At 41.8% G+C, this 13,113-nt stretch overlaps 2 long non-coding RNA genes across 2 annotated transcripts; both read left to right on the top strand.

Moving 5' to 3' along the window:
• The first annotated feature begins 1,540 nt into the window (after positions 1–1,540).
• Positions 1,541–3,870, top strand: LOC143272305 (uncharacterized). Its single transcript, XR_013049740.1, has 2 exons — positions 1,541–2,046; positions 3,520–3,870. It is a non-coding gene; the product is annotated as an uncharacterized LOC143272305 (long non-coding RNA).
• Positions 3,871–8,723: 4,853 nt separating this feature from the next.
• LOC143272147 (uncharacterized) lies at positions 8,724–11,753 on the top strand. The gene is made up of 2 exons (XR_013049588.1): positions 8,724–8,861; positions 11,403–11,753. It is a non-coding gene; the product is annotated as an uncharacterized LOC143272147 (long non-coding RNA).
• The last annotated feature ends 1,360 nt before the right edge of the window (positions 11,754–13,113 follow it).

Below are 13,113 nucleotides of genomic sequence, written 5' to 3'. Positions count from 1 at the left end.
TGTGGATATGAGAGGGGCATGGAAAGAGCCAAGTAAAAGTTGCAATGTTTGTGATGAGAAACAGCTGACTGTTAGTACTAATAGATCGGATGCCCCAGAAGAAATGATTAACAAATGTGAAGATGATATTCATAAGGAAACACAGATAAAATAAGGACAAAGAGTAAGTAAGCTGAGGATATCCTCATGGTGAAATATTCAAGTGGGGATTCCATTGTAAAATTTTTTTTTGAAAAGCTAGTAGTTTATATAGATTGATATATAGATATATAGATATTGATATATATTGTGTTTACATAGTCCACAAGTTAAATGCAGGTATCCATAAGAAGAGCATTAACAATAAAAATACAATCTGTGTGTAGCCAAGTACAGAGACTTAAAATGGTAAAACAGCAAAAAGGATCTCACAAAAGTACAAATATACAGTACAAATTGATTTATTTAAAACAGTTACAAAAAAGCACAACAAAATAGAGATTATCCTTAGAATTATTAATGCTTTGTTAAAGATCAGGTAGGATTAGAGGGTAAGAAATGGTATTGGGTGGGAGGAGCACCTGACTAGTTCTAAGGCTTTAGATACAATGCAGTTGATTACATATTAATTCAGCCATTACATACTGGGGATAGTGGTTGGGGGATCAATAATTTATCTACAGGGAACTCCTACACAAATCAGATCCATCCAGACCTCCCCAGTGCCATCCTTCTCTACTCCTTAGGACCCTAAAACCACCTGGATGACAAAATCCCCATCTGTTCTCCATCCCTATCACCTATCCATATATTCTTCCCTCCCCTAAGGTGCTGTGCAAGCTGAGAGCAGTCTGCTCTCTGCAGCTGGAACATATACTGTTTTGGCTACAGGGATCCTGTGTGACTAGGAATTGTGTAGAGGACAGCCGTATTTTAATACTTCAGGTTAGCCATGAGTACGGTCAGTCTCTTCCCCAATCCAATTCACTGAGTGCACACATGAAGCAAATGAGGGGTCCACCCTGCCTTCAGCAATACCAGCAGCTCACCTCTTGAAAGACTAGCTAGATGTCCTCAACAGTAATTCCAACATTCCACCCTTCTCAGTGTTCTCTTCCTTAGATTAGTTTATTTTCCCAAGTGCTTACTCGGCTTCTCCACTGACAGCATCCACAGTCAGCCTGTCATAAAAAAAATCCCCTGGACTAAAAGAGTGTTTGGCCCAGGTCCACCCCTTCTGAGATTATCCGACACCTAATGATTAGTGTATGTCAATGCTGTAATATGACTTAGAGTTTATTCTTGTTTTAATGAAACCCTTTATTCCTCTCTCCCTGGCTCAGGTATTACTTGAAATTTCTGTGTGTAAATTGAAACTGGCTTGCAGTTTTCTAGCCTAACCCTGATGCCTGATTTTGAGAGCTCCCAGCCTCTAGTATAGCTAGCAGAGGTAGAGCCCGTTGACTTCTTAGCTGGTCACTAGAGGGCACTGCAGATCCACCGAGTGAGCTTGGGTAGCTTTTCAGCGGGTGGATGCAGAGCTGTAGCATGGAGACCACAGTAGGGTTTTAGCTGTGGAACCAGAAACAGTGCAGGCTCGGGGTGGGGGACAAAATGGGGGACAGGGGATCAATTATCTTTGCACATACGCTGGGCATCACTACAGCGAGTTATAAACTGTAGCCTTGGCAATCTAAAACCCCTGGATATAGGAGAAGAGAAGAAAACTACTCACTCAGAGGATTTCATAAAAAGGACTTCCCCAAGCCAGCCATATTTATTCAGCCTTCCTCCCCATCCTTCCACTAACTAGGCTGAAGCTGAAAGGTGGAAGGGCTGAGACAGCAGACTATGCCCAAGGGTACAGAGACCTATAGGAGCCAGCAAGATCACTGACCTCAGAGCCTGACATCACAGGCAATGAGATGAGATGAGAGGAGGAGCTGACTCCTGCTCTCACCAAGGAGAGCAGCACCCTGAGTAGAAGGATGTGTGACACTGCCCTCCCTGACTCTGCCTGGGGACCCACCCTGCTCTGCTGTGTTACTGTCTTTCTCCTGGGAACAAGTAAGTCCTGAGCCCTGGTGGGACTGCTCCTCACCTCCTTTACTGCTGCTGCTGCTGAATCCATCTACTCTTTCTCTGGATGCTCACTCCTGTCTCCTGCCTCCCCAGGTTCAGCCAATCTTGGGGTCATCCAGTCTCCAAGACACATAATCAAAGCAAAGGGAGGAAGTTACATTCTGAAATGTATTCCCATCTCTGGACATGACACTGTGAGCTGGTACCAACAGACTCTGGGGCAGGAACTGAGGTTCTTCATTCAGTATTATGAAAAAATGGAAAGAGGGAAAGGAAACATGCCCAACCGATTCTCAGTCCAGCAGTTCGGTGACTATCGCTCTGAGATGAACATGAGCGCCTTGCAGCTGGAGGACTCTGCTGTGTACTTCTGTGCCAGCTCACCACAGCCTTACAGAGTGACAGGCTTTCTGTCCCTTAACTTTCTTGCTCCCACTGGTGATGTACTAGTTAGTGATTATGAGATGCCACACAGCCTTAGCCAAGGCTCACAAATGCTTCTAGATCTTTACTAATTCCCTCACTACCTGAGCCTACACAGAGTGGTCCTAAAACTGGGGTGAGCTCCAAGACTCCAGATGTTCTCACATCTCTGCCAATGCCTTTCTAGCTGCTAGCCAGTGGGAGGAAACCCTGCTCTGTGTTGAGGTATGGCCATGGGCAATATGTTTTAAGACAAGGGTAGAGATTAACATATCCATTTTTCTAGATGAAGATTTCTATACATCAACATGAATCAGTAGCTTATGAAATTTACCAAAGTTTCATGTTTAAGAATATCAACATGAGGATTGAAACCTGAATCTCTTTGCCTTCTATGTCAAAGTTCTGAGTTTCCTTCGTGTTTTCCAGTTTGCGTCAAAAAATGTAGTAGCTCACTGTGTCTTGTCTTATAAGACCAGCTTGGGTTAGTGTGTTTGTGTGGGAGGGGCTGCAGGGTTATACATGGATAATATTAAACCAGATAATGCTTGTATTGTCATAGTTTCAAGATGAGGTTTACATTTTCAGCAACCCTAATCATAACCCTGACTAAAATCAGAGAAAGAACACATGCATATAGAAATAAAAAACAAGTCACAAATTCTTTCTCTTCTCTGTTGGTAATTTTTGTATATTCCCTATAAATATTGTTGCATAAAGTAACTAAGAGATTATGCTTTAGAATCGACTTGCTTCTGTAGGGAAGGGGTGTGGCATGGCAACTGTGAAGTTCCAAATTTGTTGGAGACAATGACATCACTAAGTCACTGAGAGCCCCAGCTCTAGTTACCACAAACAGGGCTGGAAGACATCAGATCTTGCCTTGGTCCTGAGATGGACTTCAGGCTCTTCTGTGTGGCCTTGAGTCTCCTGTGTGCAAGTGAGTGCTGGACAGGCCTCAGGTGTGCTTCCCTGAACAGAATTCCCCATTCTAGCTAAGATGACATCATCAGGCTCTGTCTTCCTCTATTCCAGAACACATGGAGGCTGCAGTCACCCAAGACCCAAGAAGCAAGGTGACAGTAACAGGAGGAAAGGTGACACTGAGCTGTCGCCAGACTTACAACCACAACTATATGTACTGGTATCGGCAGGACCAGGGTCATGGACTGAGGCTGATCCATTACTCATATGGTGCTAACAACATTGAGAAAGGAGATGTCCCTGATGGGTACAAGGTTACCAGACCAAACCAAGAGAACTTCTCCCTCATTCTGGAGATGGCTTCCCCCTCTCAGACAGCTGTGTACTTCTGTGCCAGCAGTGATGCACAGCAATGTGTGGCTGTCTCCTCTCTGCACATAAAGTAAATTAGGAAGACAAGTTTCCTGTGTGCCCCAGGAAGTCCCTGCCTCTTTAAGAGTCACTGATGTCTAACAAACCAGGAACATTTCAGCATGGGTCTCAGACTTACTGAAGTCCATTCTAGTACCTTTTCATGGCTGCTTGTCTCAAATCCACCCTTTGTTTCTGCTTACAGAAAGAAACCTGAATCCTTAACTGAAGTCCTGATGATAAGCTGACAGCCACTATCTCCCTCCCTGTGGACTTCAAGTTAACTCTTCAACCACTTTACTATCCACCCGAGTCACATATTATGAACACTTCAGGCTGTGTTTACTCTATAGGTCAGTAGCCCCTTTTATTCTACAGAACAGTAGCCCATAATGTCCTATATCATTTTCTTCACTCATCTCTATCACCAGCCTTTACCCAGCCTTCCCTGTTCTTTACTCTACAGCTGAACTTGTCTACATTCAATTATTTCCTCATATGTGTTGCACTGTTTTCAAATATAGAGACATTTCCTAGGACATTTCTTCTGCACTGAAGTCACGCCTTTCTCTCTTCCTCTGGATCTCTACTTCCCATGAACTACTTTCCTATTTCAGATTGGATTATTTTTCTAAGATTTTAATGTAATTATATTATTTCTTCTCTTACTTCTTCCTCTAGTCCCTCACATTATTCTCTCCTCTTTCAAATTCAAGGCCTCTTATTCTTTAATTATTATTTTTTATTTTGTTTTTTTGTGTGTATGGCCTGAAAAAATAAATAAATTGAAACAGTTGAGTCTATTTAGTGTTACTTACATTTATAATTTTAGGGATGCCTGCTTGTGATTGGATAATCATGTATGGGACTCATCCTGGGGAAGAGTCACTCCCCTCTCTCAGCAGGCTTTAATTGCAAGAAGAAAAAAAAATCTGGAGGAATTACCATGCCAGATTTCAATACCTATTACTCTTTTTCCATATCTTGATGAACTTACAAATAAACCCATCATATTCTCTTGTTGTAATGTGTCAGTAACTTGGCAGTAACTTGGCTCAGTAGGTGGTAACTGGGTAGATGACTTTAGGAAGCTGCTCATGACACACTGCATTCTACTGACTGGGCAATAAAACTGAGTCAGCATTGAGTTTGGAGATTCATGGCATAGCCACCTTTGGGCCATCATGACGTCAAGGCCTCAAAAACAAAAGAAGGTGTATTTTACTTCAGTATTTCAAAGTTTTGCTCTATGATTTGTGGTTTGGGACCTGTGGTGTGGCAAAATAGCCTGGTAAGAAGAATATGACAGAGCTGGGGTGCCCACCTCATGACAGCCAAGAAGGAAGGCAAAGGAGAAGGAGAAGGAGGGAGGGTGGGGAGACACACACACACACACACACACACACACACACACACACACACACATACACACACAGGAGTAGACATCTTTTAATACATGCTGACCCCTTCTTTCTGAAGTTATCTCCATGAATCAATGTCCCTTGTGTTATAAACCTAATCCATAGATTAGCAATTGGTGAAACCTAATTTTCCATGATCTATTCTTTCTTAAAGTCCTTCCTCTGAACACTGAGTAGACCAGAAAGTCTTTAAAATGCATGAACTGTGAACCAATGGCTGAGGAGCCCCCATGGAACTAGACCAGGCCCTCTGGATAAGTGGGACAGTTGATTAGCTTGAACTGTTTGGGAGGCCCCCAGGCAGTGGAGCTGGGACCTGTCCTTGGTGCATGGGCTGGCTTTTTGGAGACTGGGGCCTAAACCTCAGCCTTGGTGTAGGGAGAACTAACGAGCAAAAAATAATAATAATAAAATAAAACCCCCTGAATTTGTGGAACAGTTAACATCTAAACCAAACAAGCACTGTTTTGCTTTGTAATATAGCATACTTTGCCTATAGAATTCTTACACCAAAAAAATAAAGAATACTACTATCAATACAAGATAACCCAGGAAATACAGAATATTCCTCCTAAATTTTCAAGTTAAAAACATGTAAATAGAATTACCACAAACGGGGGCTGGAGAGATGGCTCAGAGGTTAAGGACACTGACTGCTCTTCCAGAGGTCCTGAGTTCAGTTCCCAGCAACCACATGGTGGCTCACAACCATCTGTAATGAGATCTGGCACCCTCTTCTGTATACATAATAAATAAGTAAATCTTGGAAAAAAAAAGAATTACCACAAACAACTGACTGTTTTCATTGTTCCTTATAACACACACACACACACACACACACACACACACACACACACACACACACACACACACACACACACACCAGTAGCTGAAGTGATGATCCTTGAATTTAAACTTACCAGATAGGAACATTTTTTTAAAGAATTACACAACAGAATGTGCATGGAGGTGTGAACTACCAGGAACTGTGGAAAACCACAGAAGAAACCTTCAGCCACATCAGAAAACATTTCATGGGATGCTCTCTAACAAACTCCATTTTATTAGTTACCAGTGCATCTGAATTACTTGGGGTCTTTTCCTTTAAGTACCTCTATGGAGGATTCAGCTATTAATCTTTACTTTTATTCACTTTGTCACTTTGAAGATAGTCTTTCTTTTTCTAATTTTTAATGTTTATGATCATAATGAAATACATGGTAATAATAAAGTTCACTTTGATGCTTTTGAGGGAAGGATTATTGTTTACTCTCAGCATTGTGTCTGGAAATAAATTCACAGATTAACTGGTCAAAAGCTATGCAGGCTAATTTCAAGTCTCTGGATATCAAATGAAAGGACAATGAATATCTAAACACCTACTGGTATCTAGAAACTTCTATTCCCTCCTTACAGGATGAGGTGTAGGGGATAGAGGAAGGTTGGGGAAGAATAAATGGTTGGAGGAAAAATGAAAATATCCTTAAGAGATAGATGTTAGACTCCGAGAAGTCTGGTTGTGGGCCTCCAGTGTCTCCTCCTGTGATAACTTAATCCTCCCTGGTTGGTGAGACTCCCAGGGAGAGGCTCACCTGCTTCTTTTGGAGAATCTGTGTTTTGTCTACCATGAGAGGCTGAAAGAAAGATTTTTTTCCACACTTGTTTTTCCCCAAGCACCTTTAATTCAGAAGCAGAAACCAAAGTAACAGACTGGACTGCCCTTTTTAGAACCTTATCTCTGTTTTAATATATCTAACCTCACAGCATTTTATACATGTTTGTTGTGTTATAGAACCAAACTCAGTATGTATTTGCCAAGAAGTTTTCCTCTCTAAACCAATTAATCAGTAACTATTCTTCCCTCAGGGCTCTGATCTTGCCTATTTTTGAAGTTTATGTTCTGAATTAAATTTTTTCTCTTTGTGACTGGTTTATTTCACTTCACATAATATTTGTTACATTATAGGTGTATATGAACTTGACTTATTTCAATAGTTCATTGTACTGAAATTGTACATTTCCCCCCTATCCTTCACTTAATGGATTTTTAAGTTTTGTCCATCTCTATGTATGCCAAAGCCTACAGAGAGCAACCATGATCTTCTAGATTTCCCAGCGTTTTGTTCTCAGTGACATAAGCACATTGCAAAATAAAGCTTTATTGTATTAATAAGAAAATCAGGGTATCTAACACTGTCAAACATAAAATATACAGTTTGGCATCTGATAAAAGATTACAGCTTTTCAAAAAGGAAGAAAATAGGACTCACCACTGGGGATAAAATCAATTACGAGAAAGCAACCCATTTCTGACAAATTGCCTCACCATGACATGAAACAATGAAACTGTAGCACATACCTTAACAGCTAGGCACACGTGAAGGAGACACGCAAAGTTCCCAATCAAGATTCTAGGAGTAGAAATTGTAGTGTCTGTGATGAGAAATAGTTGACTGTAAGTAGCAGAAGATTGGATGCTCCAAAAGGAGGAATTAATGAATGAAGCTGATATTCATAAGGAAACAGAGAGAAAATGAGAACAAGGTGTCAGTGAGCTGAGGATAACCCCAAATGGTCAAATATGCAACTGGGGATTCCGTTGTAAAATTTTAATATTTTAATTTCTTCAAGAGAAGCTAGCTGTCTGCAATAATTCCAACATTCTATCATTCTTGCCTTTATCTTTCTTAGACTGGTTTATTTTTCCAAGTGCTCTATATGCTTCTCCACTCACTGCATTCCCAGTCAGCCTGTCATAAAAATTCTCTCAGACAAAAGGTTTTGCCCAGGTCCACACCCCTCCAAAGGCATCTGGTGTCTAATGACTAGTGTATGCCTCCCTGGACACTGTGATGCAATTTAGAAATTACTGTTTTCTTCTTTTGAATGAGTTCCTTTTATGTCTCTCTCACTAGCACAGATAATATTTGAGATTTTGGTGGGTACACTGGAACTGGCAAGGACATTATAAAGTTTTTTGGTCCTCTCTTATATGCCTGATTTTGAGCTCCCAGCCTCTACCACAGCCATTAGAGGTATAGCCCTGTGACTGCACAGCTGGTCGCTAGGGGGCACTGTGGACCCACGGAGCCAGCAGCTGCCGAGCTCTGGTTTGTTGCCCACAGTAGCACATTAGCAGTGGAATCAAGAAGCCCAAGGCCAAGGACAGGTGGTCAACCATCATTGCACATAAACTGGACATCACTACAGGGAGCCATGAACTGTGGCCTTGAACTGTAAACTTGTCAATCTAAAACCTCCTGGAGCTAGAAAAGAAGGAAGCACCTGCCTTAGAGGGAAATAAGAAAAGAATTTCCCCAAAGTCAGTCATATTTATTCAGCACAGCCATCTCCCCTTCCACTAAGCAGGTTGAGCCCAAAGGGGGAAGGGCTGAAGCAGCAGAGTATGCCCAAGGGTACAGAGGCCTATAGGAGCCAGCAAGATCACTGACCTCAGAGCCTGACATCACAGGCTATGAGATGAGGAGAAGGAGGAGCTGACTCCTGCTCTCACCAAGGAGAGCAGCACCCTGAGTAGAAGGATGTGTGACACTGCCCTCCCTGACTCTGCCTGGGGACCCACCCTGCTCTGCTGTGTTACTGTCTTTCTCCTGGGAACAAGTAAGTCCTGAGCCCTGGTGGGACTGCTCCTCACCTCCTTTACTGCTGCTGCTGAATCCATCTACTCTTTCTATGGATGCTCACTCCTGTCTCCTGCCTCCCCAGGTTCAGCAAATCCTGGGGTCATCCAGTCTCCAAGACACATAATCAAAGTAAAGGGAGGAAGTTCCATTCTGAAATGTAGTCCCATCTCTGGACATGACACTGTGAGCTGGTACCAACAGACTCTGGGGCAGGAACTGAGGTTCCTCATTCAGCATTATGAAAAAATGGAAAGAGGGAAAGGAAACATGCCTGACCGATTCTCAGTCCAGCAGTTCGGTGACTATCGCTCTGAGATGAACATGAGCGCCTTGCAGCTGGAGGACTCTGCTGTGTACTTCTGTGCCAGCTCACCACAGCCTTACAGAGTGACAGGCTTTCTGTCCCTTAATCTTCCTGGGGATGTACTAGGTAGAGAGGGGTTGTGAGATTCCACATAGCCTTAGCCAAGGCTCACAAATGCTTCTAGATCACTACTAATCCCCTCACTACATGAGTCTACACAGAGTGGTCCTAAAACTGGGGTGAGCTCCACACCTCCAGATGTTCTCACATCTCTGCCAGAACCTCTAGCTCCTAGACAGTGAAAGGAAACCCTACTCTGTTTTGGGTTGTGAGCATAGGCAATATATTTTAAGACAAGGGTAGACATTAACATATCCATTTTCTAGATTAAGATTTCTACACATCAATAGGAATCAGTAGCTTATGAAATGTCTCAGCATTTCATGTTAAAGAATACCAACACAAGCATTGAAATCTGCATCTCTTTGCTTTCTATGACAAAGTTCTGAATTTACTTGGTGCTTCCCAGTTTGGGTTAAAAAAATGTTGCAGCTCACTGTCTCTTGTGTTCTGAGCTTAATGTGAATGTATGAGGTGCTGACAGGTTCTAGATGTATACTATTAAGCTGGATAATGTTTGTATAGTCATAGGTTCAAGGTGAGGTTTAAATTTTCAACAAAAGAAAATTTGTTACTCAGTAATCAAGTAATCATTTTAAAAGGAATATAAGGAGATATTATGGCATACGCTTCTCTCTCTCATTAAATCAGAGTATTGTTAAGAAGACTACCATTACTGGTAGGTCAGAACTTAACCTGGAAATGAGCCTAAGAGCTACAAAATTTCAAGTTCTACAATTGAACATCTAAGTCTAAAGTCGACAGTGGCTCTTCCTTGGACAGACTCAACCATGGGCAATTGCCTTTTGTCTTGGTGGCTCTTGGTTTCTGGGGACCAGCCATGCCATGGTTTTGGCGTTGAGAGGTATGTCCTTTCTGGAATGGCCAGACTCTGTCCTAAGCTTCTTCATATGGATGCTGTGCTGCCCCCTTTGTTTCTGCTTCTGCTTCTGAGTCCTTCCTCACCAGTTACAGGATTATACAAAGTATCCGTCAAGATCCCACCAGGATGTTTGGGAACCGAAAGCAGTTTTATACTTTGGTATTATCTGTGTTGGCAGTAATTGACCTATCCTTTACTTAGGAAGGAACCTATACTGCCTTTGAGTGGAGGTAAGTGTTTCATGTTAGAGAACTTAGAACACCAACTTTTGATTAAAATAGTTACATTTACATGAGAACCTAGACAAATCAGATCTTCACATTGCCAGGCTAACAGTTCACTTACATTGCTGAAGGAGACTCTCTCTCCACCGAAATCACAATGAGGAAGCTTAGGTCGGCCCTCCACAGCATCACCTGAAACAAGGACATTTTTTGCTTTTGTTTTTGTTTTTACAATCAACGAGGACATACTAGCCTAGCATAGAATGTAGAGCTTGTGTCCCTGAATTGTTGTGAGATAGCTTAAATCAACTGTTCACATTGAAATGACCCCAACCGTGGTGTTTTATAAGCTTTCTAAGTGTCGAGCAGTTCTTGTAGCCATAGACAGCACTGAAGGTTCATCTTCAAGTGTTTAAGGCAAAGTAAAGAATTAGTAGAAACTTCATAGAATACGGCATGTTGTGTAGGTGCAATTGAGGCTATACATGTAGTTTAAAAATAAAAGAATGTAAAATATAGAAATGTATCATAGTAGGAATAAAAGAAACCTAATATGTTCACTTAAATCAAAGAAAGAGTACATGGATGTATAAATACAAAACAAATCACAAATTGCTTAAACCTCAGCTATTAATTTGTGTATATTCTCTCGAAATTGTATTGTGGAATCCAACTATGCGATTATAATTGAGAGTTGGCTTGCTTCTGTGGGGAAGGGGTGTGCCATGTTAATTGTGCAGCTCAGCATTTGTTGGAAACAGTGACATCACTAAGTCACTGAGAGCCCCAGCTCTAGTTACCACAAACAGGCCTGGAAGATATTAGATCTTGCCTTGGTCCTGAGATGGACTCCAGGCTCTTCTGTGTGGCCTTGAGTCTCCTGTGTGCAAGTGAGTGCTGGACACATGAAAATTGTGCTTCCCTCAACAGAATTTGCAAGTCTTTAGCTGAGATGACATCATCATGCTCTGTCTTCCTCTATTCCAGAACACATGGAGGCTGCAGTCACCCAAGACCCAAGAAGCAAGGTGACAGTAACAGGAGGAAAGGTGACACTGAGCTGTCGCCAGACTTACAACCACAACAATATGTACTGGTATCGGCAGGACCTGGGTCATGGACTGAGGCTGATCCATTACTCATATGGTGCTGACAACGTTGAGAAAGGAGATGTCCCTGATGGGTACACGGTTACCAGACCAAACCAAGAGAACTTCTCCCTCATTCTGGAGATGGCTTCCCCCTCTCAGACAGCTGTGTACTTCTGTGCCAGCAGTGATGCACAGCAATGTGTGGCTGCCTCCCCTCTGCACATAAAGTAAATTAGGAAGACAAGTTTCCTGTGTGCCTCAGGAAGTCCTTGCCTCTTTAAGAGTCACTGAGCTCTAAAAAAAAAAACAAAGGACATTTAAGCATGGGTCTCAGCCTGACTGAAGACCAACTCTAACACCTTTTCTTGGCTGCTTGTCACAAATCCACCCCTTGTTTCTGCTTACAGAAAGAAACCTGAATCCTTAATTGAAGTCCTGATGACTCTTTTGATAAGCTCACAGCCACTATCTCCCTCCCTGTGGACTTCAAGTTAACTCTTCAACCACATTACTATCCACCTGAGTCACTTACATGGTCTCTTTCCAGGCCAGTAACCCCTTTGTTCTACAGGACAGTAGCCCATAAGGTCCTATGTCATTTTCATCATTCATCTCTATCAACAGCCTTCACCCAGCCTTCCTTGGTTCTTTCCTCCCCAGCTAAATGTATCTACATTCCCCTTCTTCATTTGTCTTGTGCTGTTTTCAACTGTGGAGACATTTTCCTAGGACCTTCCTTCTGTACCAAAGGCATGCCTTTCCCTCTTCCTCTGAATCTCTATTTCCCATGAAAATCTTATTTTCTAAGATTTTAATTCAATTATATTATTTCTTCCCTTACTTCTTCCTCTAGTCCCTCACATTATTTTCTCCCCTTTCAAACTCAAGGCCTCTTATTCTTTAATTATTATTTTTTATTTTGTTTTTTTTTGTGTATGGCCTGAATAAATAAATAAATTCAAACAGTTGAGTCTATTTAGTATTACTTACATTTATAATTTTAGGGATGCCTGCTTGTGATTGGATAATCATGTATGGGACTCATCCTGGGGAAGAGTTACTCCCTTCTCTCAGCAGGCTTTAATTGCAAGAAGAAAAAATAATCTGGAGGAATTACCATGCCAGATTTCAATACCTATTACTCTTTTTCCTTATTATTGGTGAATTTACAAATAGAACTATCATATTATCTTGTTGTAATGTGTCAGTAACTTGGCTCATTGAGTAGATGACTTCAGGAAGCTGCTCATGCCGCATTTCATTCTACAAAATAGGCAATAAAACTGTGCCAGCATTGAGTTTGTATATTCAGGTCATAGTCATCTTTCTTGCATCATGATAGGTCTAAAAGATATAAGAAGATGTGTTTAACCTCAGTATTTCAAAGTTTTGGTCTATGATTAATTGGACCTGTGGTTTGGGGGCTTGTGGTGTGACAGAACAGCCTGGCAGGAAGAATGTAGCAGAGTTGTATTTCCCATCCTTTGACAGCCAAGAAGGAAGATAATGAAAAGAAGAGGAGAGGATAAGAGAGAAGATGAAGAGAGGGAAGATGTGAGTGAAGATGTGGGGGGAAGTGGAGGAGAAGGAGGAGGAGGAGAGAGGAG

Source organism: Peromyscus maniculatus, chromosome 3 (genome assembly GCF_049852395.1).
Source record: "Peromyscus maniculatus bairdii isolate BWxNUB_F1_BW_parent chromosome 3, HU_Pman_BW_mat_3.1, whole genome shotgun sequence".
NCBI classification, from domain to species: Eukaryota; Metazoa; Chordata; class Mammalia; order Rodentia; family Cricetidae; genus Peromyscus; species Peromyscus maniculatus.
This window is presented reverse-complemented; position numbering and strand designations above follow the sequence as displayed.